The following is a 15,109-nucleotide window of genomic DNA, read 5'->3' on the forward strand; positions in this document are numbered from 1 at the left end:
GGGAAATATTACTTATTGTTTTTTTTTAACTTTATATAAAATCTGGCTTCTTTTGAACAACCCAAAATGTCTATAAAAAGATGATGCAGTGAAGGTGAAAATAATTAACACTGAATGTTTATAGTTTTAGCAGCTGTAACATTTTGGGACCTAAAAGATAAAAAGTGTATAATCAGTTTAAAGGTGCCTCAAGGGTTAATGACCAAAATCACTGAAGTACTTTTATCAATGTTACATTTTTTCAAAGTACTTGTTCATTTGTCTTTTATTCACAGGATGCAGGAGTTGGTACTTTGTCACATAACCATTGTTTTTGATGACAAAGATGGGCTGATTAATTTTTTTTTTTTTGCATTCAGGGTCTTATCTGCTATGTGTGCATTCAAAGTCAAGAGACTCAAACTTTCAGTGTAGTTTCCTGATTTTTCACAATATTTCATATAGTTTCATAATGACTTAATGTGTGCTCTGTGTCAACAGCTGCTGGAAGTGAGGGCGAGTGTCCTGGCAGTGAAGGAGGTTGCCTTCTGGGACGGTGTCACCACTGACCTCATGTTGGATGAGGAGGATGGCGTCTCAGAGGGCGTATCGGGCTGGATTAAGACCCCCAAGCTTCCCCAGCCAGGAGCTCAGTGACCTCTGAGCCAAACTGCAAGAGAGACTAGAAGCTCACCCTAAATACAACGCTGTGCACCATAAGTGTTTGTATGCTGGACCATGCTCTGAGAGAAAGCCACCACCACATGGCCCAGAAGTAGCAAAGCATTATATGTCATAATGTTTTTGTATTCTTATATATGATGTGTGTGTGTGTATGTGCATATTGCTTTATAAATAAAACAAAAAAAAATATTCAAACTTGTGCCTCACAATTTGTTTCTCTTAATTGAATTCCTTTTAGTTGAGGTTATTAGCATGGCATGAATACAACATAACATACAAGGTATATCACAGAAATAATAATTAAAAATAATTTTTATTACTGGGTTATTATTTATTAGGGAGGGGCTTACCCAGGCCTGTCTTTATAGAGGCCAATGGGGGACAGATCTACCAGCCAATCACATGTGAGTGCTGAATTGTGATGGCATTTTTTTCATCCAATGACAGAGAAGCCACGTGGGTCTGTTACCGCTGCTTCGGCTTGCAGCGCTGCTATTCATATGTAAAGTAGAGACGTTAACACCTCTCGCGGGCCGGCTCCCCCATACCTTTACCCCCCGCTGATTCTGGTGGTACGTAAACGACCATATCCGTCTCAGACGAACGAAATTACGCATCCCCGTATGCTGACGAAAGCTGCCGTTTACTAGCGGCGCCCGCGTCAGTAACGGGGACAAATATGCTTCTTTTCGTGCAGTGTTTTCTGCAGTCTCTTCGAGCAGCACGAGTGACGTCATTAAGCCAGGGCTCAGACTTGACTTTTGGCCGCCTGACCTTCAGGGGAGCAACAGTATCCAAAACATTTTGACAAATAGAAAAAAATTCAGCAGTCAGCTCCTCAGTGCTTGTGCAAGCAAGCCGCTCTGAATTAGCCTCAAATATTTTATTAAAAGCAACAGAAAACTTAGCAGCAGATGAGGGTTTGAACACACGAGATGCTGTAGGAGGCCCATGCATAGCAATGGGACGAGGAAGCGAGGTTTCAAATAAAACAGGCATATGATCGGAGAAAAGAGCATCATAAATTTTAACATTAAAAACAGGTAAACCATAAGACAAAACCAGATCGAGTGTGTGTCCATGTTCCTGTGTGGGACCTGTGACAGACTGTAAAAGGCTAAAAGCATCCAGAAGGTTTAAAAAGTCCCTTGCCAGTGGTTTAGTAGGACAACACACATGAATGTTTAAATCGGCAAGAATTAAAATTCTGGCATATTTTGGCACTATTTCAGCCAGGAACTCAGAAAAGTCCTTAATAAAGTTCTTGTGATATTTGGGTGGACGATAAATAACAGCGCACAGGACAGGATGACTTTTCCCAGTCTCAAACAAGTTCAGTTCAAAGCTGGAATAGCAGACAGACGACAGCTGACGACAGTGGAAAGTATTTTTATAAATAGTGGCCACTCCTCCACCGTGACCAGTTGTCCTCTGTGAGTTATAATATGAACAGTCTGGTGGTAGAAGTTCTGAAAATGGACTTAACTCACCAACACTTAGCCAGGTTTCAGTCATACAGAGGAAATCCAGCTTATGACAGACGAAGAAATCGTTCAATATGAACGTCTTATTTGCTACCGATCTAGCGTTAACCAGGGCAATCCTAATAGGGTCCCCCAGGCCAGGGTCAGCCGTCCAAGAAACCTGTTTCAGTGTCCAGAGGCTCAGTGGGTTCACTCCACCGCTGCGAAAGCGAGGTGGAATAAAACGGGGCAAGTGGTTCACCTCTGCTGTTCCGACGACAGGTATCAGCCAGGTGCCAACGGGTTCCAAGGAGCGATGGGAGACAACACGGCGGTACAAGAATTTGAGTTCCGCCAAGATACTGTGGGAGATTGTTTTGCCATTTCCAGATGACAGCATCAGGCATCTTTTTAATTTCACCAACAGACCGCTGCGTTTACCCTGTCGTTTGCAATGCTTCCTCTTATGAGATGAGGCAGGAGTGCGATGCAGGTAAGCCAGTGTTCCAGGTAAAAGTAGAGGTCGGACAAAGGCCTGTTGGAAAAAGTCCTGTCGGCCAGCGTTTTTCCTTCCCAATTCCTCTGTGGCAAGTCGAATATTTAAGAGACCTTTTCGATCATAAGTCAGCAAAAAGTCAATATGGTTCACTAAAAGTGACAATAGCAAAAAAAACACAGAAAATAAAAACAGAACTGAGAGCCGGGGACGGTGAGCCACACACACCGGCGCCATCTTTACATGCAGGATGAATTGTCAAATAAATATTTTTAAACTTTCTCTTATACACTTCACTTTATAAAAGGATCATTGTCTCTGGTTAAATTTAGGCCTAATACAGGCTGCTTTGGGTGTTTACAGCTCAGTTATGGTGCTAGCAAATTATGTAGCCTGGACATGGCCCAAATATGAGCCAGGTTTCATATTCTATTCAATTCTATTCTATTTATATAGCGCCAAATCGCAACAAACAGTCACCTCAAGGCATTTTATATTACAAGGTAAAGATCCTACAATAATTACAGAAAACCCAACAGTTAAAACGACCCCCTATAAGCAAGCATTTAGAGAGTGGGAAGGAAAAACTCCCTTTTAACAGGAAGAAAGCTCCGGCAGAACGAGGCTCAGGGAGGGGCAGTCATCTACTGCAACCAATTGGGGCTGAGGGGAGAAAGAGACAGGATAAAAGACATGCTGTGGAAGAGAGACAGAGATTAATAATAACTTGCAATTAAATACACTAAATCCAGCCCTAACTATAAGCTTGATCAAAAAGGAAAGCTTTAAGCCTAATCTTAAAAATAGAGAGGGTGTCTGTCTCCCGAATCCAAATTGGGAGCTGTTTCCACAGATGAGGGGCCTGAAAGCTGAAGGGTCTGCCTCCCATTCTACTCTTAAGAATCCTAGGAACCACAAGTAAACCAGCAATCTGAGAGCAAATTGCTCATTTGGGGTGATACGGTACTATGGGGTCTTTAAGATGAGTCACGGCCTGATTATTCAAGACCTTGTATGTGAGCAGAAGAATTTTAAATTCTATTCTGCATTTAACAGGGAGCCAATGAAGAGAAGTCCATATGGGAGAAATATGCTTTCTCTTTCTAGTACCTGTCAGTACTCTTGCTGCAGCATTTTGAATCAGCTGAAGGCTTTTCAGGGAGCTTTTAGGACAGCCTGATAATAATGAATTGCAATAGTTCAACCTAGAAGTAATAAATGCATAAATTAGCATTTCAGCATCAGTCTGAGAAAGGATGTTTCTAATTTTAGAAATATTGCGCAAACACAAAAAAGTGCAATACCTTTAATACCTATGGCATGCTCTAATCTCTGTAATAAAATATTATGGTCAACAGTATCAAAAGCTGCACTGAGATCTAACAGGACAAGCACAGATGAGTCCACTGTTGGAGGCCATAAGAAGATCATTTGTAACCTTCACTAATGCTGTTTCTGTACTGTGATGAATTATGAAGTTTGAAACTCTTCAAATAAATCGTTCCTCAGCAGATGTTCAGTTAGCTGTTTTACAAGCACTCTTCTCTCAAAAATTCTTGAAAAAGGAAGGCTGGAGATTGGCCTATAATTAGCTAAGACAGCTGGGTCAAGTGATGGCTTTTTAAGTAATCATTTAATTACTGCCACCTTAAAACCTTGTGGTACATAGTAGTGATGTTCCTGGCGACTAATATCTTAGTCAACTAAACAAGGAAAAGAAATTAAGACTAACCGACTAGTCTAAAGAAACACTCAGATATCAGGTTAAATATTTAGGCCTATTTAATGGACAATATCAAAAAAATGGTCTAACCAAAACGCATCTGAAAACATTAACCACATTCTTCAATAATGAATCACACTTTTAATAGTGCTAAACTGTGTGGGACCATGTGTCGTGCATTACGAATAGTGCATGTTATGCTCCAAATTGACAACGAAGGAAAAAAGTTAACTTCAAAAGATCAATTGGAGAGAAAGCGTCTAAACAAATACCAGCAGTACTGAAAGTAGCCGAATATGAACATATGTCTTTGAGATGGTTATGAATAATTTTATCTCTAATGGTTAAAATTTTCATTTTCATACGTGTCTCATATGTGTCAAGGTAAATGTAGCATGGGTCAAATCACAACAGACCTGGCATCTGACCCATATTAGTTGCACTTGTGGCTGAGTTGTGGAAGCCAGAATCACAATGAGTGGCACTGTCAATCAAATCTAAAAAAAAAAAAAAAAACTGACCATGTGGGACACAGTTGGATCAAACATTCATTTCTATCTGGACTGTTGCATCAGAATTTGAGTTCTAAACTATCACTCTTAAGAAGACTACCATTCTATGTTTAATCTGAACAACAATAATACATTTACACGCAGCCAAGTATTTAAGTATTTCTGTAATTTACCTCTATACACCATCACAGTGGCTTTTAACTCAGATGTGATTGATGTGCAGACTTTCAGCTTTAATTCAAGCAGTTTAACAAAGCATTAACTGTTTAGGAATTACAGCCATTTTTATATATAGTCCTCCAATTTCAGAGGCTCAAAAGTAATTGGACAAACTAACAATTTTAAAAGTAAGGATTGTTTTTAATACTTGGAAGTAAATCTTTGCAGTCAAAGACTACCTGAAGTTTAGAATCCATTACATTACCAAATCCTTCGTTTCCTTCCTTGAGGTACTCTTCCATAACTTTACTGCCACTGCCTTCATTTGCTGCTTGTTTGTGGGTCTCTCTGCCTTTAGTTCTGTCATCAATGACAGAAAGGTATGCTCTATTGCAATATAGCAATAAAGTGCTGACTAGGTCATTGAAGACTATCTAGTTGCTTTGCCTTGAGAAATCCTGTGTTGTTTTTGTAGTATCATTTGGGTATTTATCCATTTATACTATGACATGCTGCCAAATCATTTTTGCAATATTTGTCTGAATCTGAGCAGAAAGTATAGCCTTGTACACTTTAGAATTCATGCTGCTACTTCTACCAGCAGTAAATTCATTTGTTAAACCCCTTGAACTGAAGCTGTGACCAGAAATGACCAGAAAGAGTAACATTTCCTTCTGCAGCTGAAGTTCAGGATGGCATCTCTACATGGGTTCAGAACTGCATCTAAGATTAACAAAGATGAGGTTTGGTCAACAAGAAATATTAAAATTTTGTTTGTGGTAGGTTCACCTTAGCCACGGAAGCCACATTTCTTGTCACACATGCTTTGTTTACAAAATTTACGGTCTGCAGAGAAACTCCACTGTCCAGCCAACGCTACCTCTGTCTTTTCAGACAACCAGTCTGCAGGAATCAGATTCGTTCACCACTGTTCCTTCTTTGGACCACTTTTAATAGTTACTGACCACTGCAGAAAGTATGAGGTGCCACCTGGTGGTATCAGATGGACCCTAAAATAATGTCCCATAGGCATTCTATTGGACTGTGGTCAGGCAAGCTTGGGGGCCAGTCAAGGGTATCAATTCCTTCATCCTTCAGGAATTGCCTGCATACTTTCACCACATGACATGCCATTGTCGTGCACCAGGAGCAACCCAGGACCCATTGCACCAGTGTAGGGTCTGACAACGGGTCCAAGGATTTCAACCTGATAATGGCAGTCAGGGTGTCATTGCCTAGCCTGGAGAGGACTCTGCCTCCCTCCATGGATATGCCTCCCAACACCATCACTGATGCACCACCAAACTGGTGCCACTCTAGGGTCCAGATATCACCTCATGCTTCCATTAGTCATAATGACCCTAGCCAAATGCAAAACTAGTGAAAAAACAGTCGGAAAAGATGAGGACAGAAAACGTCAGTGGCATCCACCTTTAAAGCCATTTCTGTTTTTGGGGTGGCCTCATTGTTGCCCCTCTAGTGCATCTGTTGTTAATTTCATGAACACCAAAGCAGCTAAAACTGATTAACAATCCCCTCTGCTACTTAACTGACAACATCAATATCTCAGAAGTTTAATTCACATGATGCTATATGCCGATTAAAAAGTGTAAATGGACTGGGTTTTTTTACAGCGCTTTTCTACATGAGCATTCAGAGTGCTTTATATAGTGTGACTCATTCACCTATTCACACACACACACACACACACACACACACACACACACACACATTTATTTGAACAGCAAAAAAAAAAATGTTTTAGGAGCAATATGTATGGGTATCCCACCAGCCAAAGGGAACCGTGATGAAGATGCTAGCAGGTCACACACAGCCAAAAATCTCCAGAAGGGAAGACAAGGGCTCGGCATAAATAAACTACAAACCATGACTATGTACAGATAACTATAATAACTTTCTGGAATACCAACCTGGCCACATGAGGAGAGTAATGTCACTGAAACAAAACAAAGAGTTCCACCAAAAATGAGAGCAATGGAAAGAGGTAAAGCAAGGGTTATTGAGTGTCAGCCAGAATCTAGGATGAAACAAACTGTATCTATCAAGAAGACTGACAAGTACCTGCTGCAAATACCAACAAAACATAATATTGGTTGACAAGAAACAAAAGACCACAGCTGTGATACATGTGACACTCTGACACAAACATTAGAAAGAAGAAACATGAAGGAAAAAAAAATTGACAAGTATCAGGGGCTGAAAGAACAACTGGAGCAGATGTAGACTGTTAAGTTCAAAGTGGTCCCAGTGGTAGCAGGAGCTGTAACAGGAGCAGTAACCCCCCACCCCACCCCAATTGGGAGAGTAGATACTGCAGATTCCAAGCTCAGCATCTCAGATCTCTGTCCAGAAGAATGCAGTCTTAGGAATGGGTAAGAATCTGGACCTGGGGTAGAGAAAAACTTCTTTTTTTACTGTCTATGTATACACTGATGGATTTGTTGATTTGTTTTCCCATTGAACCTTTAGTGACCATCATGAATGCGTGAGGGAGCATAAATTATTCCCGTGATCTAGAAAGCAGTACATTTGTTTGCATGTTGCACCTTGTTCTGCTTCAGCCTTCACGTCAATAAATTTAGACTTGTGCCACACTGAAAGTGAAACATTACAACTTATTACATTGTTATGACTATTTACACTGCCCAGACAGCTTATTCAAATAAGACAGAATAAATTACTGTTCATTACAAAACTAAAATTAATTTCCTTAAGATAACAAGCCACCAATAATGGCAAATCCAGCTTTGGCTATGAATTAAATAAGGGTTAAAATAATAGTTATGTGTACATGTGGTGAGCAGGTGCTAGTTTGTGGCAAGGAAATCTTTGTTGTTCTACAACATAATCTGATTGTCTGCTTTCACCCATTTATCAGTGCACTGACAATTTGAATACAGTCTATTCTGGATACATCTTGAAGTCTTTTATTCGCCTGCAAGGTAAATTCAGTATTGCAAATCAAAAAAGTGGATAAACAAATTTCATTGGGTGTATACTACACTACACCCATTTCTCAGCATTCTGATCTAAATTGAACTCTTGGGATCCAAACCAAAAACAAGGGCGTGGCGTAAGTGTCTATGTTGTGTAATTCAGCACCAGCTTTTCAGTACCTGCTGTATGTAAGCTTTAAGCAGCAGCAGAGGTCATGCAGGTTGAGGTGGATATTTTTTCTGTATTCTATCCATCTGGATCACATCAATCCACAAAAATAACAGGCTTGCACACAAAGCCAAAACAGCTGTCATCTTTAATGCCAGGGCCATGACTGGAATCAATTTACACCCAGTTGTTCACGCAAGCTCTTCATTGCTGTTGTATTTCATTAAGATCATAAACTGGGTGGAGGTGGTTTAAGTCAGGTTAACCCAGCTTCTGTTGCAGGGTAGGAAATACAGACAAGAAAGTGATTGTTCTAAACAATTTCATATCCAACTGAGGATGAGAGATGGGAAAAAAGATTAAAAGCTTTTGTCTTGGCCATTTCATTTATGAATACAGAGTTCTTCTTACAGTAGAGCAGAGGCAAAAGCAGAGAGAAGTGCAGCTGAAAGGCTGGAAGGGAGAGAATTTTCCTCTTTCAACTGAGGCTAGAAAGCTGATGTTTCCTCAAGTAAACTGTGGCCTTTGGCTGCCAGCCCAGTCATCCACGGCAACAGCTCTTTGCCAGTTCTTCCCACTGACTATACATCATTGACTGTGTGCATGGAAAGTAAATGTTTCTTCTTTGCCAACAGTTGTGTTCCTGACTTTGGAAATGGAATGCTTACAGCAGACATAATACAAGAAATGCCAAAGGTTTGAGGCACATTTGTGTGTGTGTGTGTGTGTGTGTGTGTGTGTGTGTGTGTGTGTGTGTGTGTGTGTGTGTGTGTGTGTGTGTGTGTGTGTGTGTGTGTGTGTAAGCATGCATTTATTTAACTGGTAAATAAACTGTTACCAGCTAAATAAATGTTCACTTTATTTTTTTTTCTCAGGGTTTTAATTTTACACTTGTGTAAAGTACCACCACTGCAATCCAGAGGTTAGACGCTGCATTTATTAATATCTTTCCACTTTGGACAATATAAAGTAGGAGCAAAACAGCATGTTTTCACCTTGCTTGTGCAAATAATTGTAGAAATGTCTAAATCCATAGTGAGTTACAGATGTAGATCTTAAGGAGCCACACAAAAATGTTCTAAACAAATACAGCTTAGATTTATACTTGAACTAGTCTTAATAGCTCAGAATCTCATTTTTAAGTTAAGCACCTGTGAGCTTTAAAAAAAAAAAAAAAATTTAAAAAAAAAACACACACACACACAAATAAATATTAAATCATAGCATTTATCTTGCAATTTCCATAAATAATGTCAATACAAACATGGATTTGCAGGGTTCTAGCCAGTGGCTGATCGCCCAGTACTGCGCCATGCTGAGGTCGTCTACAGTGTTGCCAGATCTCGCGATAGAAACATGCAACCAGCTCTATGAAAACAAGCCCAAAATAAGCTCAACTGGCAATCCACAACATTGTGTAAAACTGAGGCTGCTTTTAAACAGTATAGCGCCAATACAGTATAGCTCATTTCTTTGTTTTGTCTCATTGTGTTTTGGAGCAGTGAAACCAGTCTCTGGAGCTTGAAAAAGGCGACTGGACTTCTTTTTGTTTCTTGAAGACGTTTCACCTCTCATCCGAAAGGCTTCTTCAGTTCTCAACCAAATGGTGGAGAGACCCAGGTATTTAAACCCCTGTGGGCGTAGTCCCCTGGAGGTGGTTATGACCCTCTATTGATCATGTGCTTGAACACATGTGCCCAGGTGTGAAGGGGGCGTGGGTCATATTTAATCAGTGGTTTCAGTTGAAACCAATTTAGGACTCCGCTCCATTGTTTCCTGTGGCCTATTGAGGTCACTGGAACAAAGGTGTGAATGGGGGTTGAGACGTCTGGGAAGGGAGCTCAGGACAGCACTGTAAGCGGGGGAAAGTTGGTGACGTAATCCACCTCCTCTGTTCAATGATGGTTGTTCACAGTGGACATAGATGGCTTCTTTCACTCCTCTTTCAAACCATCTGTTTTCCCTGTCCAAAATGTGGACATTGGCATCCTCAAAAGAGTGCCCTTTTTCCTTCAGATGCAGATGTACTGCTGAATCTTGTCCTGTCGAGGTGGCTCTTCTATGTTGTGCCATTCGTTTGTGAAGAGGCTGTTTGGTTTCACCAATGTAGAGGTCCGAGCACTCTTCACTGCACTGAACAGCATACACTACATCGCTGATCTTGTGTTTGGCGGGTTTGTCCTTGGGATGAACCAGTTTTTGTCTTAGGGTGTGACTTGGTTTGAAGTATACTGGGATGTCATGCTTGGAGAAAATTCTTCTGAGTTTCTCTGACAAGCCTGACACATATGGGATGACAATGTTGTTCCTCTTGTCCTTCCCATTCTCTGTAGTTTGTGTTTGGCCTTCATTCCTGTGCATCTTAGCTGATTTGATGAAGGCCCAGTTGGGGTAACCGCATGTTTTGAGGGCTTTCTTAATGTGTGTGTGTTCCTTATGCTTCCCTTCTGCCTTAGAGGGAACACTTTCCGCACGGTGTTGTAGGGTCCTGATCACCCCAAGTTTGTGTTCCAGAGGGTGGTGGGAGTCAAAGAGGAGATACTGGTCTGTGTGTGTGGGCTTCCGGTAAACTTCAATGTTGAGGCTTCCATCTTCCTCGATAAGCACCGCACAGTCCAGGAATGGTAACTTGTTATCTCTGGTGTCCTCCCTGGTAAAACGTATGTATTTATCCACTGAGTTAATGTGACGAGTGAAGGCTTCTACTTCTTGGGTTTTGATTTTGACCCAGGTGTCATCTACATATCTGTACCAGTGGCTAGGTGCCTTCCCTTTGAAAGAACCAAGAGCTTTACTTTCCACTTCCTCCATGTAAAGGTTGGCTACAATGGGAGACACTGGGGAGCCCATGGCACATCCATGCTTCTGTCTGTAAAATCCATCATTGTATTTAAAATATGTTGTGGTAAGGCAGAGATCTAAAAGTGCACAAATCTGATCTGGGGTGAAGCTGGTTCTGTTCAGTAAGGAATCGTCTTCCTGTAGTCGTCTTCTGACGGTCTCCACTGCCTCAGTTGTAGGTATGCAAGTGAAAAGTGAAACCACATCAAAGGACACCATGGTTTCATCTGGATCCAGTACAAGATTCTGGACCTTGTTAGTAAAATCTGTAGAGTTTTCAATGTGGTGGGGTGTGATGCCAACAAGCGGTGATAAGATGGTGGCGAGGTGTTTGGAAATGTTGTAGGTGACCGAGTTTATACTGCTGATAATGGGTCGAAGTGGGACTCCTTCTTTGTGGATCTTTGGGAGTCCATAAATGCATGGAGTGGCTTCTCCAGGGTACAGGCGAGCAGTGAAACCCATGTTTCTTAGCCTCATAGAAGAGAAAGATGCAGTCTTTTTGTGTGCTTCTCAGTATTAGCACGTTGCATTAAATCAGCATGGTGAGCACATATTTCACACTTGCAAAATCTGAAGAATGCCTCTGATACATCTGTCATCAGTACCACAGCTACTTTCTCAGGTGTTTGCGGACACAATTTTACCCCCCCCCCCCCCCCCCCCATAACACACACACACACACATATATATATATATATATATATATATATATATTCAAAAATCCCCTGGTGCAATATATTAACAGCACAAGCACTGCAATTATCAGATCATGCTCCTGAGCCTGGTCCTCACCTTGTGCACGATCCCTTGAAAACATCAAACACTGTGTCCCTTGACTGGAGCAGTACCATTTCTTGAATGCTGTCCTTCCGAGAACAACAACTGTATTAGTTCTTTTAGCCTTAAATTAATTTCCATGTAAGTGGCAAATCCCTCCAGCTTAACACGGTAATTATGACAAAAGCAAAAAAGGTGGTCAGGTACTACAAAATCACAAAGTCTGTGTTAGTAGGAAGTTGATGGTGTGAATGTAAAAAAAAAAAAAAAAAACATTGGATTACACGAAACTGTTTCTCATTTCCAACAGGAATATGTGATAAATATGTGAGTCTTTGATAGACCAAGCCGCAGCAGCTAAACCCAGACCAGTCCTAAAGGATCAGACACATCAGAGCAGCTGCAGATTCATAACTGATCCAAGTCTATAATAAGGAGAAGCTCTCTTACAGCCTCTTACTGATACTAACACATACACACCAGATCTTTTAACAGCTTGTACATTTGCAAGTCAGCTATAGATGAAAGGAAATTCCACTGGCCTACACCTTTGGTCATAGAATCCTAACTCCAGGTGCACAGCCTAGCACAGATATCTTCCTCTCAGTCAATTATCAAGATTTTCTACACACCTTCATATTCTTTTCTCACAACCTCCCCAGACTGAGTGTCCCATTTTGCTAGCATCTTTTTAGCTTCAACTGGTTGTATAACTATTTTTATAAGACCAGGCCACTCGGAACCAGTTTTTCCTCCACAAGAATGCCACATTATCATATTACATATAATGCTGTTCAACTGATAGTCATCATGTCACCCTTTATATTGAGAACAATGAAGGTCAAACAGGAACACAGTCAGAACAAGCCACAGACAGCTCTGTGGCATTCCATCAGGCCAAGCACAGATTCACTTGATTTGAACATTTTGCAGCAGAAAAACTTTCAGCTCTTTGAATCACTGATCAAGATTTAAAAAAAAAAAAAAAAAAAGCAGTGCAGACATATGCTCAAGTAACAGTGAGTCATTATCTGTATGTCAAAATAATGACTGATAATGACAATGCAATAGTATGGTGTCAATAACATAGTATTAAACACATTACTAAAACAATCTTATATTTGTAAAGAGCTCTAAAGTAGAAACTACAAATAAACAAAGCTGCATATTGATATTTGCCTTAGGTTATGTGACTTGAGAAATTCTCATACTACAGTTACACAGAAAATATATACCCCTGGCTTTAAATCTATGGCATTTCCATTTTTCTCAAACTTGTGTTCATCTGTGCACCGTCTGTCAACCAAAATATCACATTTATGTGTGTCTTAAAGTGACTATTTTGACAAATTTATCTGAGTCATTCTACTTCTGTCATCTTGTTCAGGATGGCCATTTTAAGCACGAATACAATTTAATACTCACTTTGAATCAAATTTATTTGAATATACTTTGAAGTATAGCTATATTACAGCTAGCGCTAGACTTTGAGGACTGTAGTATATGGCTTTGCAGGTTTCACCTATTAGTAGAGCAACATAAAATCTCACAGTGCCACACAAGCTTTAAGTACATAGTAGTACATGTTTTCCGCCAGATTTGTTGTTACTGATGGCTAGCAAACAGTGTACGGGTGCATTACCACCACCTTCAAGTGGCAAAGCACATTTCTTCCAACCAGGCATTAAATTTAAGTGAATTGTATACTATAGACAATAGTTGCATAAACAACCAACATGGACAATCTGTTTGTCAAACTGATATGGCCACAACACATGTACAGTCAGATAAAAGATGAAAAATCGTAGCGAAATGTTTTGTGTTACATTTGTTTGACAAAGATGCATGTGAACATAATTTATTTTACAAATGGAACTTCATATTGAGCTCAAATTGATACTATATATTTCATTTCTTCATTTTGCCTCACATTCTTTATCACCCCCATTAATGTTAAAGAATATGTTGACAATATGTTCTAAGTACATAAAGAAAATCTGTTGAGAAAGTTTAGGGGTGGTGTGTATCTCTTGACCCGGGCATTTCAAACAATAAAGCTACAGCCTCACAATCATCATCACACATAATGTAGGATGACGGTCACTAACCTGTTGGGAGAGAGTGGAAAACAGACTCCACCTGCTTCCTCCTTTAGTGAACAGCAGCACGGGATTACCGCCGAACAGTGCTCAACATCTATGCAATAAATGGCTTTAACTGGAAAGCGTGCAGATGGAAGTTTGCTCTATTTGTGCCTGAGCTTGTAATATTATCAGAGAGGCAGAGTTTTGTTTCCTTCGGCTCAAGTTATATTTTATAGATGTGGCTTATCGCTCTGCCCACAAATGAAAAGCAGCGTTCTGGTAGCATCTGGAGACGCAGCCGCCAGAGAACACCCACTGGCTGTACTCGATAGGTGCTCACCACATCATAACCAGCATTTGTACTTTACAGCGATTTAGCCTATCAGTTACAGTTGCACGAACGGGATCTATTTGATGAGTTGTTTGTCAATGCCAGGCGGGAATCGCGGGTGCTCTAATCTAATCTAATCGTTCGGGAGCACTTACCTTTGCCCGTAAGTCGTGGTAGGACGGGCGGCGTGCGTTCAGCAAACCAGCCGGCACTCACTCCTGACAAGATGTTCGAGGTGTATCCTGTGAGACCACCTTGTGAACTGCGTTTCCCACCTCAAGTAGCACGCGCTACGCGCGTTTAAACCACATTCACCAACACGCATCTTTTCTCTGCACACCTGTGGATCGCTGCGGCCAACAAATAAATAGCCCCTCTGAATGCACCACAATATCTCCACATACAACACGCCCACGCCCAAGAAAGATGTGTTAAAGCGTCCACAGACACCTACCGACCTGTAGCATACAATCCGTATTTGGTCCCAGACTCCGCGAAACGCGTAGCTCGGAGTGGAACCGTGATGGAGCAAAGCGCTGCTCATGTGTCAGCCGGTGTCGGCGAACGGAGACCATTCCCTGTCCCAGCGCACGCTGCAGCGCCGCCTCTATTTACTCCAGCTGGACGAAAGACACGCCCACTCTGTGTGTGTGTGTGTGTGTGTGTGTGTGTGTGTGTGTGTGTGTGTGTGTGTGTGTGTGTGTGTGTGTTGGGGGGGGGGGACATATTAAAATTTTTTGGTTGTTTGGATACCCTGTGCAGGGGTGTTGCCAGGTTTTTGAAACTGATGTCAAATTAAAAAAAAAAAATAGGAAAAACAAATAAGCCTATAAATAATACATCTTAAGACGCACAGGCCATAAATGTACAAAAAGGAAAAAAAATTCCATTTATCAGTTCTTTCATCAGGCTTCTTCATACTGCCATGAAT

General features: G+C 40.9%; 1 protein-coding gene across 5 annotated transcripts in view; it reads right to left on the reverse strand.

Annotated features, from left to right (window-relative positions):
- Positions 1-14,749, reverse strand: part of cemip (cell migration inducing hyaluronidase 1) — a 306,192-nt gene extending 291,443 nt beyond the window's left edge. For 2 of the 5 annotated variants that reach the window (XM_030725203.1, XM_030725198.1), the window contains exon 1: positions 14,633-14,748. The gene's annotated coding sequence lies outside the window, so the exon portion shown is untranslated. Of the gene's footprint in view, positions 1-14,333; positions 14,403-14,632 lie in introns of those variants that run through there. The other 3 variants (XM_030725200.1, XM_030725199.1, XM_030725201.1) reach the window with 3 other exon arrangements.
- Positions 14,750-15,109: the final 360 nt, after the last annotated feature.

Source organism: Archocentrus centrarchus, unplaced genomic scaffold, assembly GCF_007364275.1.
Source record: "Archocentrus centrarchus isolate MPI-CPG fArcCen1 unplaced genomic scaffold, fArcCen1 scaffold_48_ctg1, whole genome shotgun sequence".
NCBI classification, from domain to species: Eukaryota; Metazoa; Chordata; class Actinopteri; order Cichliformes; family Cichlidae; genus Archocentrus; species Archocentrus centrarchus.